We start from the raw sequence: 17,246 nt of genomic DNA on the forward strand, positions 1-17,246 counted from the left end.
ACACGGGATCGGAAGCTGTTTTTACAGTTTGATTCCTACTTTATGTTGTTTGTTTTGGATTCTCGTATGGAGTTCACGTATTTGTTAGGTTTATCAGCCTCGTTTTTCACCTGGGAACTAAAATACGATGTCGACCAATGTCGTATATCTTGTTTAGACAGAGAAACACAAGTAAAACTTTAACCTGCGTTCCACGCGCGAAAGACAGAGGGGAGTGAGCGCGTGGGGGAGAGTGCATAGGCAATTGGGGTCTTCTGCTATTGGATAAAAATTTAAAAAGGCTTTCTAGTCAAAATGATTCTTAAGATTTGCATAATTCATCACTTTGGTTCCTGAGATTATCCATCATCCATTATTTTGGTCATTCCGTTAAAATCTCTGTTAAGTGGTCCCGAAGCTCATACCGAATACTAAGATTTTTGGATAGAAATTTGGGCAATTTTTAAAGTTTTGTAACTCAATCGTTTCTTAACCAAATTTGACCTATAATATATCAAAATGAAGATAGGAAAATGTTGAACAAAATTATACCTATTTAGAAGCCCAATAGTTGCCAGAGATAGCCGGAAAATAGCATGAAAGGTGACTAGTCCGCGGAAAACGGGAAAACTCACCCGAAACTAGGTAAACTTTAAACGTTCATAACTTCTTCAATACTGAACAAAATCGAGTGATTCAAACATGAAAATTATACTTCTCGACGAGACGAAGAGAATGGTACATTTCTCGATGGCTAATTTGTCGTGGTTTGGCCGAAAAATAGTCTAAAAGATGACTGGTCCGTGAGAAAATTGGAAAACTCGCTAGAAACTGGGTAAATTTTAAACGTTCATAACTTCTTCAATACTCAACGAAATCGAGTGATTCAAAAAAGAAAATCACGGCAAGTTTTCCAGTTTTCCCATGGACCAGTCACCTTTTAGGTTATTTTCCAGCCATCCCCGGCAACCATTGGGCTTCCAAATAGGTATAATCTTGTTCAACACTTTCCTATCTTCATTTTGATATATTATGGGTCGAATTTGGTTAAGAAACGATTGAGTTACGAAGTTTTAAAAATTACCCAAACTTCCGGCCAAAAATCTCAGTTTTCGGTATGAGCTCTAAGACCAATTAACGGAGTTTTTAACGGAAGGACCAAAATAATGGATGGTGGACAATCTCAGGGACCATTTCTATTGATTTTCAATCTCAGATACCAAAGTGATATGTTAGGTTGAAATCCATTTTATTTTTTCTATATTTTTAAACATTTTTTTTATAATTTTTTTATTGAATTAATTAATATGGACCATTGGATTTCAAAAAGGTTGAAATCCAACATGTCACATCTCAGTTCGGGTCCCCACCACATCCTGGGCTCGACTCCACCGTAGCACGATATTGTTCGCTTTGGGCCCCTACCACACCCTTACGGTTTTGTTTATGGGAACTCATACGAGAACTTCTTAATGGGTCACCCATCCTGGGAATACTCTCACCCGAACTCGCTTAACGTCGGAGTTCCAATAAAACCCGAAGTTAGTAAGCTCCCAAAATGCCTCGTGCTAGATAGAGATAAGAATATACATATAAGGCTTACATGATCCATTCCCCTGGTCGATGTGGGATGTTACCCAACAGCCCAAAAGTGGACACGTGGCCAATGGTAACTTCATCTAACATTTTCAATTTTTTTTTAATCTGGAACACGCTCCCACACGCGCGTGTTTCCCACGCGCTAGCCGCAAAAGAATTTCCCTTACATGGCTAACGTCATGTGGCCCGGTTTCTTACTCAGTCCATTTTGTGTTAGGCTCAAAGCTGGCCTCCACTTTGGGCCAACTAATTGGATGGGGGTAGAGTGGATTTTTGGGGGGCTAGGGGAAAAATGGGCTATTGCCCAGCTCATTTGTTAGGGGTGGATTTGCTCTGATGAAGTGAGATAAATGTTTAAAAGTTAAAAAATAGTCTAATTTGTATAGAAATTCATCTCCAACCGATGGCTAGCTATAATTCTATAGAGCCCACTAGGCCATTATTTAGTCAAATGGGCATCAGGCCGGCCAAATGTAGCCCCTCTCTTAGCCTCTTTTTTGGGGCCCAGCTCCTCAGTTTCAATAATTGATTTAAATTCAACGGCTACATTTGAAAACATCAAATAGTAGTTTAATTACGTTAACCCATAAAATTTAAAGTACAAACTTAAAACTAATAAATTATTAAGAGGCTATGTTTAGCCCCTTCGGTTGGAGATGGTATATGAGTATGGTCTGGTAGTATTCATTTTAATATAACTTTTTACAGGGTTAGTGGTATTCCTCTTCACTTGGAAGTGAGAGGTTTTAGGTTCAATCTCGTGAATAGTGAATTCGATATTAAATTAGGCTACCCATTGTGTAGCTTAGCCAAACTCTCATCCCTTCAATGTAAAAATATCAATGTACTAAAAGAAAAAAAAATATTTTTACAGGTATAAAATTTTGCATGAGATTATGTTTAGCCTTTTTGGTGAGATAACCTAAGCTTCTCACAGTTTTGTTCTAGGCCTTGTTTAGGTAAAAGAACTAAGGCCTCGTTTGGCAGCTCGGACTGTATTGACTATTTCAGTTAGATATGATAAATAGTCGTCGGATAGTACTGAGTAAATTAGTCGGGCGTTTAGTGTTGTGTCGGATTAATTTGTCCATCGAATAATACGTCGGACTATAATAATTTAAAAAAAAAAACATAATAATTGTTGTTAAAATGAAAAAAAAGGAGAAAAACAGAAGAAGAAAAAAAGTAATTAAACATCATTGAGACAAAATTAAAAAAGAAAATTTAGAAAAAGAAAAAAAAGAAAGGTGAAAAACCCTGGAGTTTTCTCGGCTTGTCTTCCTTTCTTCACCATCTTGCCCACACTTCAAATTCTACCCTCCCATATGAACCCACTTCCTTATTTTTTCAATCACCCAAAACCCACATCGATTCACCAACCAAAACAACTACTAATTAAATTGAAGATCCAAATTGATGAAGAAAAGAAATCAATTTGTGGCATGGTCCAAGTTAACCGAAGCCGTCGGAGCTGGATCCAACACTATCGGTGGCGGAAGATGACTGAGTTGCCTGTTGTTGTTGACGATCAATCGGGCTTCTTGATCTCAACTACCTCTTCGTCCACGTCTTCATGCTTTGACGTCGACGATTGAAACATGACGGAACAGGAAGCGGCGACCGATTGCAGAGGAGTGGTTGTCGGCATTAAGAACTCGTCAAGGAACTTCTGGTGAAGATGGAGCGGATTCGCCAAGGAGCAGATCTGTGAAACCGAAGAGGGGAAGCGATTGTGATTTTGTTTAGCACCCCCGACTAATAATACCAAGCTTTTGGGTTGTATTAATTGTCCGGTGTTAGCCGTACTAAATTTGGTGGATGTATAATTAAGCGGGTGCTTATTTAGTACGAGAGTGCACCAAACAACTGCTACCGTATTATTAATCATATCCGATGCTTAATACGACGTGCTAAACGAGGTTTAAGAAGTTGCAGGCTTTTTTTTTAGTTGGTGATTGATTGGCATCATAAAGGTTTTTATTTATTTATTTATTTATTTTTATTTTTGAGTTTTGCACTCTCTCGATTTTTTTTTTTTTTTTTTACGTCTTAACAGTTGAAATCTGACTAAATCTCAACCTTTTTAATTTTATTTTTAATCAACTGGAACACCAAGGTTAACAGTTGAAATTTGACTAAATCTCAACCTTTTTTATTTTATTTTTAATCAACTGGAACACCGAGGTCATGGATCATAATCATTCACGTTTCATACAAGCTTGATTTTCATATTTTAGATTATTTTTCAAGTCTAGTTTTACCATCGTATTGTATGAGGATGAGGATGATTCATTTTGGAAACTCTTCTAAAAATGAAAGAGATGTACTAATAACCTACGAATGCATATCAAAATCCTTCCAAATAAACTCTATTTAAATGATAGCTATTCTCCTCTTTGTATTTCTATATATAAATAATAAAAAAATAGCCGTACTCGTCATGACTAGTACTCACTGAATTATTAGCCTTGTGATGTAATGGTTTGAACCCACGCTACGCTTTTCCGTTTTGGTTCACATGTGTTAGTGATGGAAGGAAAAATGCATGGGAAAAAAGAGAAATGAAGAGTGAATAAAGGATGGTGAGAGAGATGAGAAGAACTGTACAAGAAAATGCACACAAAAAATAAAAAAAACCAAATACAACTTTAAGTTCCACTTTCAAGATTTTGTTTTCAATTTTTCTTGTTTATTATCTTCTCTCGCTCATCACTCTTCTTAATCTCTCATTTCTCTCACATACTTTCATTTATCTAAACACAAAAATTAAAAATTAAAACTAAAAGCTAAAAATAAAATGGTTACCAAACAGATGCTCAATTAATAAAGGGTGTTTTGGGGTTGAGTGTGTAGGTATAGCTAAAAGGTAATGTCATACACACACATCTTTTAACCTCTCATGCACCCCTTATTATTTTTTGTTATTTGATCTTCTTCAATTCTTTCGATTTGATGGTCAAATATTGAAAAGAGTGCTTGAAAGATAAAAAATGATGTGTAGATAGCACTGCCACCCTAGTTAAAACTTCCCTTTATTATAGACCATCCTCATGAGACGTTTTTGCTGCACTATTTTAGGGCTCACTACAACTCAATTTTTTTTTTTGAACAAACGATGTGGGCAAGCTTCACAATTGGCTACAACTCGATTTTAGTTTTACTCAATTTTTCTCATACAGTTGAGTATTATCTTTTAAAAATTGTTCAAATCAGCTCATTAAATTTCTTCGAATTCTTGAGCGCACATCCAATCAATATTTACTATAATTTTTTGTTGTCCTAACTCCGATTTCCACTTGACTAAACTGAAGGCTGACTATATCAAAATTAGGCCACCAACTCCAACTTGGAAGTTGAAAAATTTGGCTTGAAAGTGCCAGTTTCTGGTAAATTTACTAGTAGTTGATGTAGCTTAGCTTCCCTTATGCTGGCCACCACTATCAACGCCTCGTCTGCCTTCCACACACCAAATAAGTGAAACAAAAAACCTGTTGTGGAGATTTGAAAAGAAATATCTAAGGCCACATTTTTTTTTTTGGTCAAACTATAGATTTGTTAAATTAGATGTTAAATTAGGGAGCTAACAGGGTTTAAACCCACACTATTGTGCAATGACAACACTATTCTCTACCACTGTGATAGAGGGCCACTTGCATATCTAAGGCCACGTTTGTTTGGTGGAAACTACGATATGGAATAAGAGAAATCAATTCTCATAATAATTCGGCAAGCAAGCCTGTATTATTTGGTGTGAACCTGAAAGCGGTTAACAACTCATGAGAGAGCATTTTGTATTCCTTACCCGAAGTAGTTAAGAGCATTTATCCCATACATTGGAGCCTTTAGTTCGATTCCCCCTCCTCCAATAGCTTGTCTTATATAAAACAACAGAAATATGTGCAGGCAACTTATCAACTATGAAAAACATGGTATACAAGATCGCAAACTACACCAAAGAGTTGAGAAGAATTTTGGTCACATTAGGAATGGTTTATGATCTCTTATTCACAAGTTCAAATCACTTATTGCTTGCCTTATCGAGAGCTTAAACATTTTGGAGTACAGAGAGGAGAAGAGCATTTCGATTCAAGTTAGTACAATTTCTACATTTGGTTTACAATTTTATATAGTTTGAATGTGATTCAGTTACTTGAGTAGATTGCGGAACTATGAATTTAGTTATGGATTACACATAGATCATGATGCATTGCCAGTGGAAACAGTATCCTAAATTGAGCAATATAATTAAATCTTTAGTATTTTTTTCATAGATTAATTGTCAAAATACTAATGAAAACAAAAAAAATGCTCGTGATCATACATTTGTTCAAATACTGAATACTTGTATCCTCAAGAACATAAATCGGAGGGAAGAAATAGTAGAGAACAGACAGATATATCGCTCGAGTGTTGCTTAGCTCCAGATTTTTTAGTCTGCCATAGTCGGTCGAGACTACTGTCAGCATGTCCCTAACAAAGAGGACAAAATATCAGACACAGACCTAATGGACTCTCAATGTGCAAATGTCTTCAAAGTATAACTTGAAATGTATATACAGACTAAATAAACACATAAAATTGACCCATAACAATCAAGTGAAATTCTACGGTGGGAACTAGGAGTTTGAATTGATGCCATGTTCTTGGTGGCTTTTCATCTCTCAAAGCCATGTTTTAATTACACGCCTGGAAACTATAATATTGGTATTAAGTATCTATTCTACCAGTGTATTGTAATCTCTCTATTTAAAGGACTTAATATGTATGTTTAAGGGAGACTTGAATGGATTAAAATATATTGCTTTGTGCAACTGAAGAGAGCATTTTTCTTCTTCTCAAATCGAGCATTTGGTTTGGTCATGTGAACAAATCCATGATTAATAACTTCGAGCGAGATCCGTTGCTTTTGGTTGAGTGATTTCCAAGTCATCTATCCCTCGTCTTTCCATAACCCCTTGGTTTGTCCAACATCAAAGACAACTTGAAGATTCAGAAATTAGGGAAGAAAAACAAGGTACCTTTGGTAAAACCGTAGCAGTAACGGCGGAGCGGATGAGATTGAGAGGAGGAGGCGACTCTGGCTGAAAACCGAGAGAGAAACGAAAGGATTTCTTTCTGCTGTTCGCGCCTTTTTTTTTAATTTTATTTTATTCCCTTTTTGTTTTTTTTTTACCACATTATCTAGTCAAGGCCCAAATGCCTCGTACCAAGGAAACTAACCGGCCCAATCCATCTGTAAAGGAACATATTGGATCAGAACTCAGAAGCCCAATATACTTCTACCGGAATCAGAAAATGCTTTATTCCTTCAAAAGGAGAAAGAAGTCGATGTAAAGGGAACATATCCAATTTTACACCTTTACAAGGTTCCGATCATTAGAACTCTCCTAAAAAATAGTGGTTAGTTAGTACCTTATTATCGTTCAAAAAAAGAGTTAGCACCTTATTAATTACCATTTGGTATTTACCATGTAGGCACTTTTCCAAGAGAAAACTTGGCTTTTCAAGGATTAAGAAGAACTCTTCTTAAAACACCTCGTGGTCTATTCACAGTATTTCATGTTTATGATCATAAATGTTCATATTATAAATTACTATTTAAACATCATCTCCAAAAAAATCAATTAAAACTAAGATTGTTTAGTCATTAAACTGTTTAAAATTAGATGGACAGATTTAGTAAAAGCATTACAAATCTTCTATCTATATACCACAATTAATTAACTAAATGATCTTGGTTTAATTTATTTTTTATTTTTTGCAGATATGGTCTTTACAAAGTAGTTATAATATGAACAATTCTAATTATAAGCACAAAATTCTATACATAGGGCACAAAATATTTTGGGAAGAACTTCTCCTTAACGTTAAGGAGCCAAACTCTCTTCCTCCTTCCGTCCTATTAAGATATAAGCCGGTGAGGTCTTGACGCTTTACCCGTGTTTTGTTTTAAAATAACAGAGAGGCAATTGCAATAAAATAGGGGCTAAATACAAAGAGTTTGGATGAGCACATCAACCCCAAATATAGTAGGGTTCATGCCCTAAACATTAACAATAATAATAAACACAAAGGCATAAATAATGAGGAAAATTTGACATAATATCGGTGCCTGTGGGAGTGGAGCACTATATCCCCATATCCCATTTGTGTGCCAAATAGTGTTACAATTTTTTCCATTCTTATTTTGAGTAAACATCTTGACCACCGACAAAAAAGGTTGGTATTAGGTTATAAGGTAAGTGGTAGGAATGATTAATTTTTACCATTTGGCTGTATAAATGATCATTTTTTAGTAATGACAATATATTGATCATATATATTGACGACATAACGATAACATACACAAACCTAATTATTATACAACCAAATATCAAAAAGTAATCACTCCTCTTAATATTCTGGAAAGTTCTTTACCCACATAACAAAGAGATTTTAGACTTGACTAAAGAGATTTTAGAGATGCCGCTTCCAATTGGTGAGGACAATGACATGTTTATTTGGAAAGCTTCTACGTTTGGAGTCTTTTCGTTTTCTGATGGCTATGAAATTATTCGTCATCGATTTCTTGTTAAGAGTTGGGCTTCCATTATTTGGCGTCCTTTCATTCCACCTTGCTACTCTATTTTAATTTGGAATATTCTTTTCAAAAAACTCCCAATGGAGGATTAACTTCAGCGATGGGGCATTCCACAGATTCCAATATGTCAACTATGCTACAAGAATTCTAAATCTATTGAACACTTATTTTTTAGTTGTGAATTTGCACAATGTTCTAGGTGTTGGCTAGCTACCCAATTTGGCACAATTCTTCCACTTATGGGTTCCTTCGCATATTTATGGTTTGCTTTTGTGTCAAAGTAGTTTTCTCCACAACTTTGCAATATTTGGCTAACTTCAAGGGTTTTCTTACTAATGGCTATTTGAAAGATGCGTAACAAAGTGAAGTTTGAAAGTAAGCCCCCTTTTCACGCCTTTGCCATTCTATTTTGGCCTGGATTAGGCATGTTGGAGTTTTCACCCTTGGTCAGGTACGAGGTATTTTGGATAAGCAACTTTTAGTCTGTCTTGGAATTTTGGTTCAGTTTTGTAAAGCTCCTTCTATAGTCCATGTTCTTTGGCATCCCCTCCATCTTCTTGGGTCAAAGTGAATATTAATGGGCCTTGTTAAAGGTAACCCAAGTCATGCGACTTGTGGTGGGGTTTTCCGAGATTCTGTAGGTTATTTTCTTGGTGGTTTCTCCCTAAGCTTGGGGCATCGTACTTCTTTTTATGAGAAGTTCATGCTGTCATCATTACTGTAGAGTTAGCTCACGCGCGGAGATGGAAAAAATTATGGCTGGAAAGTGACTTCCAGCATGATATCTTGTTTTGTTTCTGGATTTTTCTCTCCTCCTTGTCACTCCAGACACATTGGAAAAAAATTGTATTTTTCAATGGTAGAACATGGTATTCTATTGCTATCATACATTTCGAGAATGGAATGCAGTTGTTGACAAATTAGCCAATTTAGGGCTTCTCTCGTCTTCACTTATTTGGCATGCCTCTCCTCCTAATGAGATTCTTCATATTCTGCACTCAGATTTTTTGGGCATGCCACCCTACAGGTTTCTCCCCTTCTTGAGGTGTGATTTTCATTTTTACCTAATCTTTTTGGATTTTCTTTTCATTTTGCAGTTTGTGTTGTAGGTTCTTACCTTTTAGTTTTATATAGGGGTTTGGGTTCCACCCAATCTTTTTCTTGTATTTTCTTTTTCAAGATAGGTAAGGTCTATGTGTAAGGTTTTCTTTGGTAAGCAAGATCAAACACCAAGTCATGCAATAACACAAGTAATATGAACTCAATATGAAGTAAGACTTAATTAGGGTTGTAACTGGATAACAACCATTTGGAGGGAAAATATAAGAAAGTAATTTGAAATTAGAATGATGCGGTTATGGTTTCTCTAACAATTGATTGCAACTGCTCACTTAATGGGAGGAAGCAGTTGCAATGCTGATATATATATATATATATGTATGTATACATATATGCTTGGTCCCTCTTCTAGGTGGTTTGTCCTTGTTCCATATAGATTGGTTTGTCCCATTGAAAACTAGAAAACTCTAATGTGATTGCAAGAGAAAAGAAGGCTAATCATTCTTCCAGTAATTAACTTTTCAAGTGCTGAAGATGGTTGAGAATTCAGGTGAGGTTTGTGAACCTTGTATACGAGAGATTAGGTTGATGTATGTTCATTTAATGTCCATGCATAGCATAGGTTTACTAAGTATAAACATGCAAGGGTCTGATGGTATTGATCTCTAAAAGGCCAACATGTGGTATCAGAGTCGGTCCCTTCAAATCTAATTATTATATATATATATATATATATATATGTATATATAAATGTATGATGATGATGATGATGAACTTTCCGCTGTTGTGAAAATCTGCAATAACTTGCATTGCAGCAAATGATATACCAGTATCATAAATATATGTGTTGAATTTTGAGTACTGATATCATGTAATATACTTAACTCTTACACCAAAGTGTTTGAATAAGTATAAAGATTATATGCATTCATAAAGAGTACTACAAATAGCAGTTCATAATATTATCAAGTTAAGAAATTTCCAAAGAAATTTATTTATTGGGATTATTATGAATTGATGTATAGTGAGTGATGAAATTAAGTGCTTGTGTGATACTTCTTGCCTAAAGGTGTAGTATTACATAAGATTATGTCCCTTATACTTGGCTATGCAATGAAGTTGAAATTCATATGCCTTATAGACAGTTTCTTTCCCAAAGGTGTAACTGGTTTCATAGTTGAAGTGTGACAAGACAATTAAGACTAGTTCTTGTTTACAATACTTATGAATTTTCAATCCAAATGTCTCATGCTGCACGGTTAAATATGCTTAAAGTTGTTAACATTGAGAAGTTGAATGGTAACAACTTCAACACTTGGAAGCAACAAATTGAAATGAACTTAGGAATGCTCGAGTTCAACATCACGTTCAAGACTCCTTAACCAACAACTTTAGTTGATGGAAGCACTGCTCAAGAAAGGGAACACTTTGCCAAATGGGAAAGAGCCAATCATATGTCTCTTCTCATTATGCAGAATGTAATGGAAGAACACATCAGAGGTGGTATATCTAGTTGTGACTTAGCCAAAGACTATATGGTTAGGATTGAAGAAAAGTTTAAGAAGTCTGACAAGGCAGAAATGGGTGCATCACTTTTTGCACTTATCAACAGCAAGCATGATGGGCCAAGTAGTGTACGTGAGCATTTGTTGAAGATGGTGAATATTTCCAACAAACCGAATGCAATGGAAATTGGTATCACTGATCAATTTCTGGTGCATATGGCTTTATACTCTTTATCAGGAGAGTATGACCAGATCAAGGTCAACTACAACACTCAGAAGGAAACATGGAGTATTAACGAACTCATTACCATATGTTGTCAAGAGAAATAGAGGTTGAAGAAGTCCAAAGCTGAAAGAATGGAACTGGCTAATCTTGTCAATACTAGCAAAGGCAAAGGGAAACTGATTGTGGGGAACAAAAATGATAATTATAAGGGCAACAAAGCCTTTGAATCTTGAACCACTCCAAATGCTGCAATTGGTCCCAAGAAACAAATCAAAGGTTTGGTGTATCTCTCAAAACTGTTGGAGCCTTTATCTTACTTGGTTTACAGGTTCAAAAACTCATTTTAAAAAGTGTTATCACTGTCAATCCATTAAACATTTAAGGAAGAATTGCCCAAATTTTAAAGCATGGTTAATCAGGAAAAGTATGACTGTTTTTGATGTTTTTGTTACTGTGGAATCAAATATGGTTTTTGTACTTCAAAACTCTTGGTGGTTTGACACTAGATGTTCCATCCATATAACGAATTCTTTGTAGGGATTTCAAAGCCATAAGGAGACAAGTAGAGAGTCCTATAATGTTTATGTTGGGAATGTAAATAAAGTCATGGTTGAAGCAGTTAGTACTGTCATGTTGAAATTGTCATCTGGTTATATTTTAGCATTAAACAATGTATTTTATGTCCCTTCACTTAGAAGGAATTCGTTTTCAGTGATTCAGTTTGTTAAAAATGGTTTCTCTTGTATTGGAGATTCCAATCAAATAAAATTTTATCTTAAGAACCAGTTTGACAGTGCTATTGGCTATGCTTTCCCAAATGGTGACCTTTGGCAAATTGAATGTTCATATTATCATGATTGTTTCAATATAGTGCATTCTACACCAAAGAGAATGCTCACTAATGATACATCTTACATGCTTTAGCATCAAAGATTGTGGCATATCTCCAAAGACAGAATGTTGAGACTTAAGAAGGATGTTATGTTGTCAAATGTTAACCTTGATGACTTCAAGGATTGCATAGATTGCTTTAAGGGCAAGACCACTAATTTAACCAACAAGAACAAAGCTAAAAGAAGCAGTGATATCTTGGAGATCATTCACACATATGTTTGTGGTCCATTTCCAACAAAAAGAATATGTGGACACCCTTACTTCCTTCTCTTTATTGATGACTTTTCAAGATTTACTTGTTTTTTATCTCTGAAAAATCTCAAACTTTAAACTGTTTTAAAATTTTCAAAGTTGAGGTTGAAAAACAATTGAATAAGCAAATCAAAATAGTGAGATCTGATGGTGGAGGTGAATTCTTTGGGAGATACACAAAACAAGGGCAACTTAAGAGACCATTTGCATTGTGTTTGCAGTAAAAGGGTATAGTGGCTCAATATACAACCCCAAGTACACCATCACAGAATAAAGTAACTGAGATAAGAAATAGAACTCTTAAAGACATGGTGAGGAGCATGTTTTCATATGCACATCTTCCAAAATTTTTATGAGGTGAAGCCATCAAAACAGCCAATTACATACTCAATAGAGTGCCAACCAAAGCTGCCAGTTTCACACCTTTTGAAGCTTGGACAGGAAGGAAACCTAGTTTTTGCGCATTGTGAAGCCATGCTTTACAATCCAAATGAAAAAAAATTGGATTTGAAGAGAACAACTTGTTACTTTGTTGGTTATGCTGAAAGATCCAAGGGATTTCGATTTTATTGCCCACAATCTCACACTAGACTTGCAAAGACCCACAATGCAAAGTTTATTGAAGATGACAGTTGTGATGAAGTTAGCTCTAAGTATTCGAATAATTTTGAGGAAGAAAATGAGTTTGCATGTACCAATTTGCCTTTTGAAAATCATGTTTCAATGTTAAAATTGCCAGTTCCCATGTTAACTCCATATATTGACACTTTGACTGCACACATTCATTTTCCTGCATCTATTGTATCAGTGAGTAATATTTAGCCCTCTTTACCCTTATCACAACCATTTCTTGATACTAATGATACAAATATTGAGGGGCCTAGTGCTAGTACTACATTAGTTTCATTTTAGCCTTCATAATCAATAGCTAGTGCTCAAACTTTGCAATCCACAAGAAAGTCTTCTAGACAAAGAAGGCCAGCAATATCAATGATTTAGATGATCCAATCACTTATCAAAAGGCAATGACAGGTACTCATGCTTCTTTTTGGCTTGTAGCAATGGTTGATGAATTAAATTCTATGTCAAGTAATAACATATGGAGTTTAGTGGAACCAACACCAGAAATTAAGGCTATAGGCTGCAAATGGGTGTTCAAAACTAAAAGAGATTCAAAAGGAAATGTAGAGAGACATAAGGCAAGGCTTGTGGCTAAGGGATTTACTTAAAAGGAAGGTGTGGATTTCACTGAAACATTTTCCCCCGTTTCCACCAAAGACTCATTTCGTGTGATTATGGCATTAACTGCACAATTCAACTTAGAACTTCATCAAATGGATGTTAAAACAACAATGGAGATGTGACAATTGGTAAAGGAGACAAACTCTTTACCAAGCAATGTCCCATAACTAAATTCGAGATTCAACGGATGAAGGACAAACCTTATGCTTCGTTGGTTAGCAGTGTGATGTATGCTCAAGTTTGTACCAGACTAGATCTTGCATTTGCATTAAGTGTTTTGGGAAAGTTTCAATTGAATCCACTCATTTCTCATTGGAATGCTGGAAAGAAAATACTCAGGTACTTAAAGAAGATACAATCTTATGTATTGTGTTACCACTATGTTGAAGATCTAGAATTAACATGTTATACTGATGCTGATCTTGGAGGATGTGTTGATGAAAGAATGTTAACTAGTGGTTAAGTTTTTATGTTAGCTGGATGTGCAGTTTCATGGAAAAGTAAGAAGCAACAAGCGAGGGCAGTGTCAACAATGGAGTCTGAGTATATTGAGTGTTTCGAGGCAAGGAGACAAGCAAACTGGTTGAATAATTTGATTTATCATATGAAAGTAGTTAGAAGCATTGAAAGGCCAGTGAAGACATTCTGTGATAATACATCTGCAGTGTTCTTCGCCAAGAACAATAAGAGTTATGAAGCATCAAGGTTGATGGATATTAAGTATCTGAAGGTGCAGGATAAAGTGAAAGAAAGTATTATAGACATTGAGCACATCAACACTCGTGATATGATAGCCAATCCTCTAACAAAAGCTATACATGTTACAAGTTTCAATAATCTTGTTACAAGTATGGGTTTACATAACTCATTTGATTAAGTTTGAATGTGGGAGTGAGACAATTATGGTTAATATCTTGCCATTTTATGATGTATTATGAATGTACTTAATTGACTTAATGATTATAATGAATCAGTACAACATCAAATTATGTCAGGTGCATGTGTTAATTCTTGCAAGTTTCACATGTATGAGATATTCATTTAATATCTCAAGACCAAAGAAATGTGGGAGCACAATTAGTATACTATAATGATCCCAAATAAGGTTTCCTCATTGGCAATGCTTATATTTGATATGATCAGTTGTGATTTCAGAAGACCTGATGCCAACTTTAATATCAGCTTTTCTAAAGTTCGTCTGATGTATTGAATGATAAGTAGTCATAAGTCATTTTTGTTTAATAGCTCAGTGATCACATGTTACCTATTTAATGCAGCAATGTTAGAGTGTTTAATCTTGCTCATGTGGGAGAATGTAAGGTTTTCTTTGGTGAGCAAGATCAAACACCAAGTCATGCAATAACACAAGTAATATGAGCTATATATGAAGTAAGACCTAATTAGGGTTATAACCGGATAACAACCATTTGGAGGGAAAACTATAAGAAACTAATTTGAAATTAGAATGATGCAGTTTTAGTTTCTTTAACAACTGATTGCAACTGCTCACATAATGGGAGGAAGCAGTTGCAATGTTGATATATATATGTATATATATATATATATATGCTTGGTCCCTTTTCTCGGTGGTCTGTCCTTGTTCCAAATAGATTGGTTTGTCCCATTGAAAACTAGAGAACTCTAACGTGATTACAAGAGAAGAGAAGGCTAATCATTCTTCTAGGAATTAACTCTTCAAGTGCTGAAGATGGCTGCGAATTCAGGTTAGGTTTGTCAACCTTGTATACGAGTGTGGATGCAAATTTCTTCCTCCTTGATCTTGGACAAAATTACACCTACAAAACAAATAACACCATAGGTCAAGGCCAAGAGCCTCATGCGCCCACAATGAATGGGGGGGGGCTTTGGCCGAAGAACCTCCAATGACAAAGTTAGAATTTACAGAGAAAAGTGTTTGAGAGTTTTGGAGAATTTTAGCAAAAGTATGAACCTGGCTTTTTAGAGAAAAATGGGTTCAATATATAGAGCATGGCCGGTCCCTTTTGGAGAAAAAGGTGGCCAGCCCTTTAGGGCATTTTTGGTGTGTAATGGGTGATAATTTTTGTAATGGGTGATTAATTGGTATAATGGGTGATTAATTGATATGATGGGTGATTTAATTGGTGATTAATGGATTAATTAAGAAATAAATCTATTAATTAACCAATTAACCTAATTTTTATGGAGTGTTTTGAAGGTTATGGAATGATTGCTTTGTAGAGAATATGGAATGAGGAATGATGAAATAATTTTGAATTTATTACCTTTTTTGGGCACTTTTGACTTGGTTGAGGGATGATTCCTAGTATACCTCAAGGGTATTTTTGTCTTCTTCTATCCAAAAATCCACATGTCACCTTGTGATTATTTTTGGCTCCACAACGAGAGATTAAGGTTAATGCATGTTCATTTAATGTCCATGCACAACATAGGTTTACTGAGTATAAACATGCAAGGGTATGATGGTATCAATCTCTAAAAGGCCAACACTATGTCCCTCCTCTTGTTCTTGTATTTTCTTTTTCAAGAGGGGTAAAGTGTATATCCCTCTCCCCCCCCCCCCCCCCCCCCCAACATTTTCTTATATTTTGTTTTTCTTGCTTTATAAGAGGTAATGTTTATGTCCCTTCTGACTACATGTAACTTCTTTTTTCATATCAACAAATTTTCCGCATATCGTCGATGTTAAAAAAAAAAAAAAGAGAAATTAGGTTTTCATCCTTCCTTTTGCTACTCCATTGATTAAAATCCTATTCATTTTCAATTTTTGATCAAGGTCCTTGAGTATTAATAACATCATTAATTATTTCAATAATAAAATATTTTTTTTATTTCTAAATATATTCATTTAATGTTAAAAATGTTACAATTAGTATATTTATATTTATAAATAAAATTTTTATCATATATTTTTAGTTTTAGTTTGTACCCATTTTTAATTTGTAATTCTTTTTTAATTTGTACCAAATTTCTTTTCAGTTTTAATTTGTACCCATATATTAATTTCTTTTTGTGCCCATATTTTTTAAAGTTTATTTGTATTTGTACCCATATATTTTTTTATTTTTACTTTTTATTTTGCTAAATGTACCCATGCTAATTATATGTACCCATTCATGTAAAACTTTTAAATCTTAAAATGTACTCATTCTTAAATATACCAATTTGTTATATGTAAAATCTACAATTATTTTATATAAAATCTATTCAATTTTTTTCTAATCCATTTTTAAACTTATATGGGTACATTCTTTTTTCTTTGATTTTAAAATGTATCCATGTCAAGTTTAATCAAAGAAATTTACTAATGTTATTAAGCCTAATATCTTCTTCTTTTTAATTTTTTTTTTATTTTTTATTTTTGTGATTTTGAAGACTGTACCCATGTTTTGATACAATTAATTTTGATGAATATACCCATGTTTATACACACACACAATAGTATATTTATATTTTAATATTTTTAATCCCATAAATTATGATTTTTTTATTTAAAATCTCACTTATATAAACAACTAAAATTTCTAATTTTTAATTTAAAAAATATAGTAACATACATAGAAATAAATTATCACATTAATTTCAGAAATCTTGATCAAAAATTAAAAATCAACAAGATTTCAATCAAAGAATATTCATAAGTAAGAACTGTATCCAAAGTCTCCCAAAAAAAAACATGCATAACAAAGGTTCTAATAGTGCGCTTGTGTGGTTAACGTCACCGACTCTGGAATTCTGACATTGTTTTCTTGATCACCTGTTGGTGCGGAAAAGTCATAGAAGTTTAATGGGAAAGTGGGGAGGTTAGGGGCTGACGAGGATGACAGGAGCTGGACATATACTCAATGCGTCGTAGTGGTGATGGTGGTGGTAATGGTGGTCAATAATTTCTTTTCTGTACGGTCAAGCC

This window comes from Pyrus communis, chromosome 6 (assembly GCF_963583255.1).
Source record: "Pyrus communis chromosome 6, drPyrComm1.1, whole genome shotgun sequence".
NCBI classification, from domain to species: Eukaryota; Viridiplantae; Streptophyta; class Magnoliopsida; order Rosales; family Rosaceae; genus Pyrus; species Pyrus communis.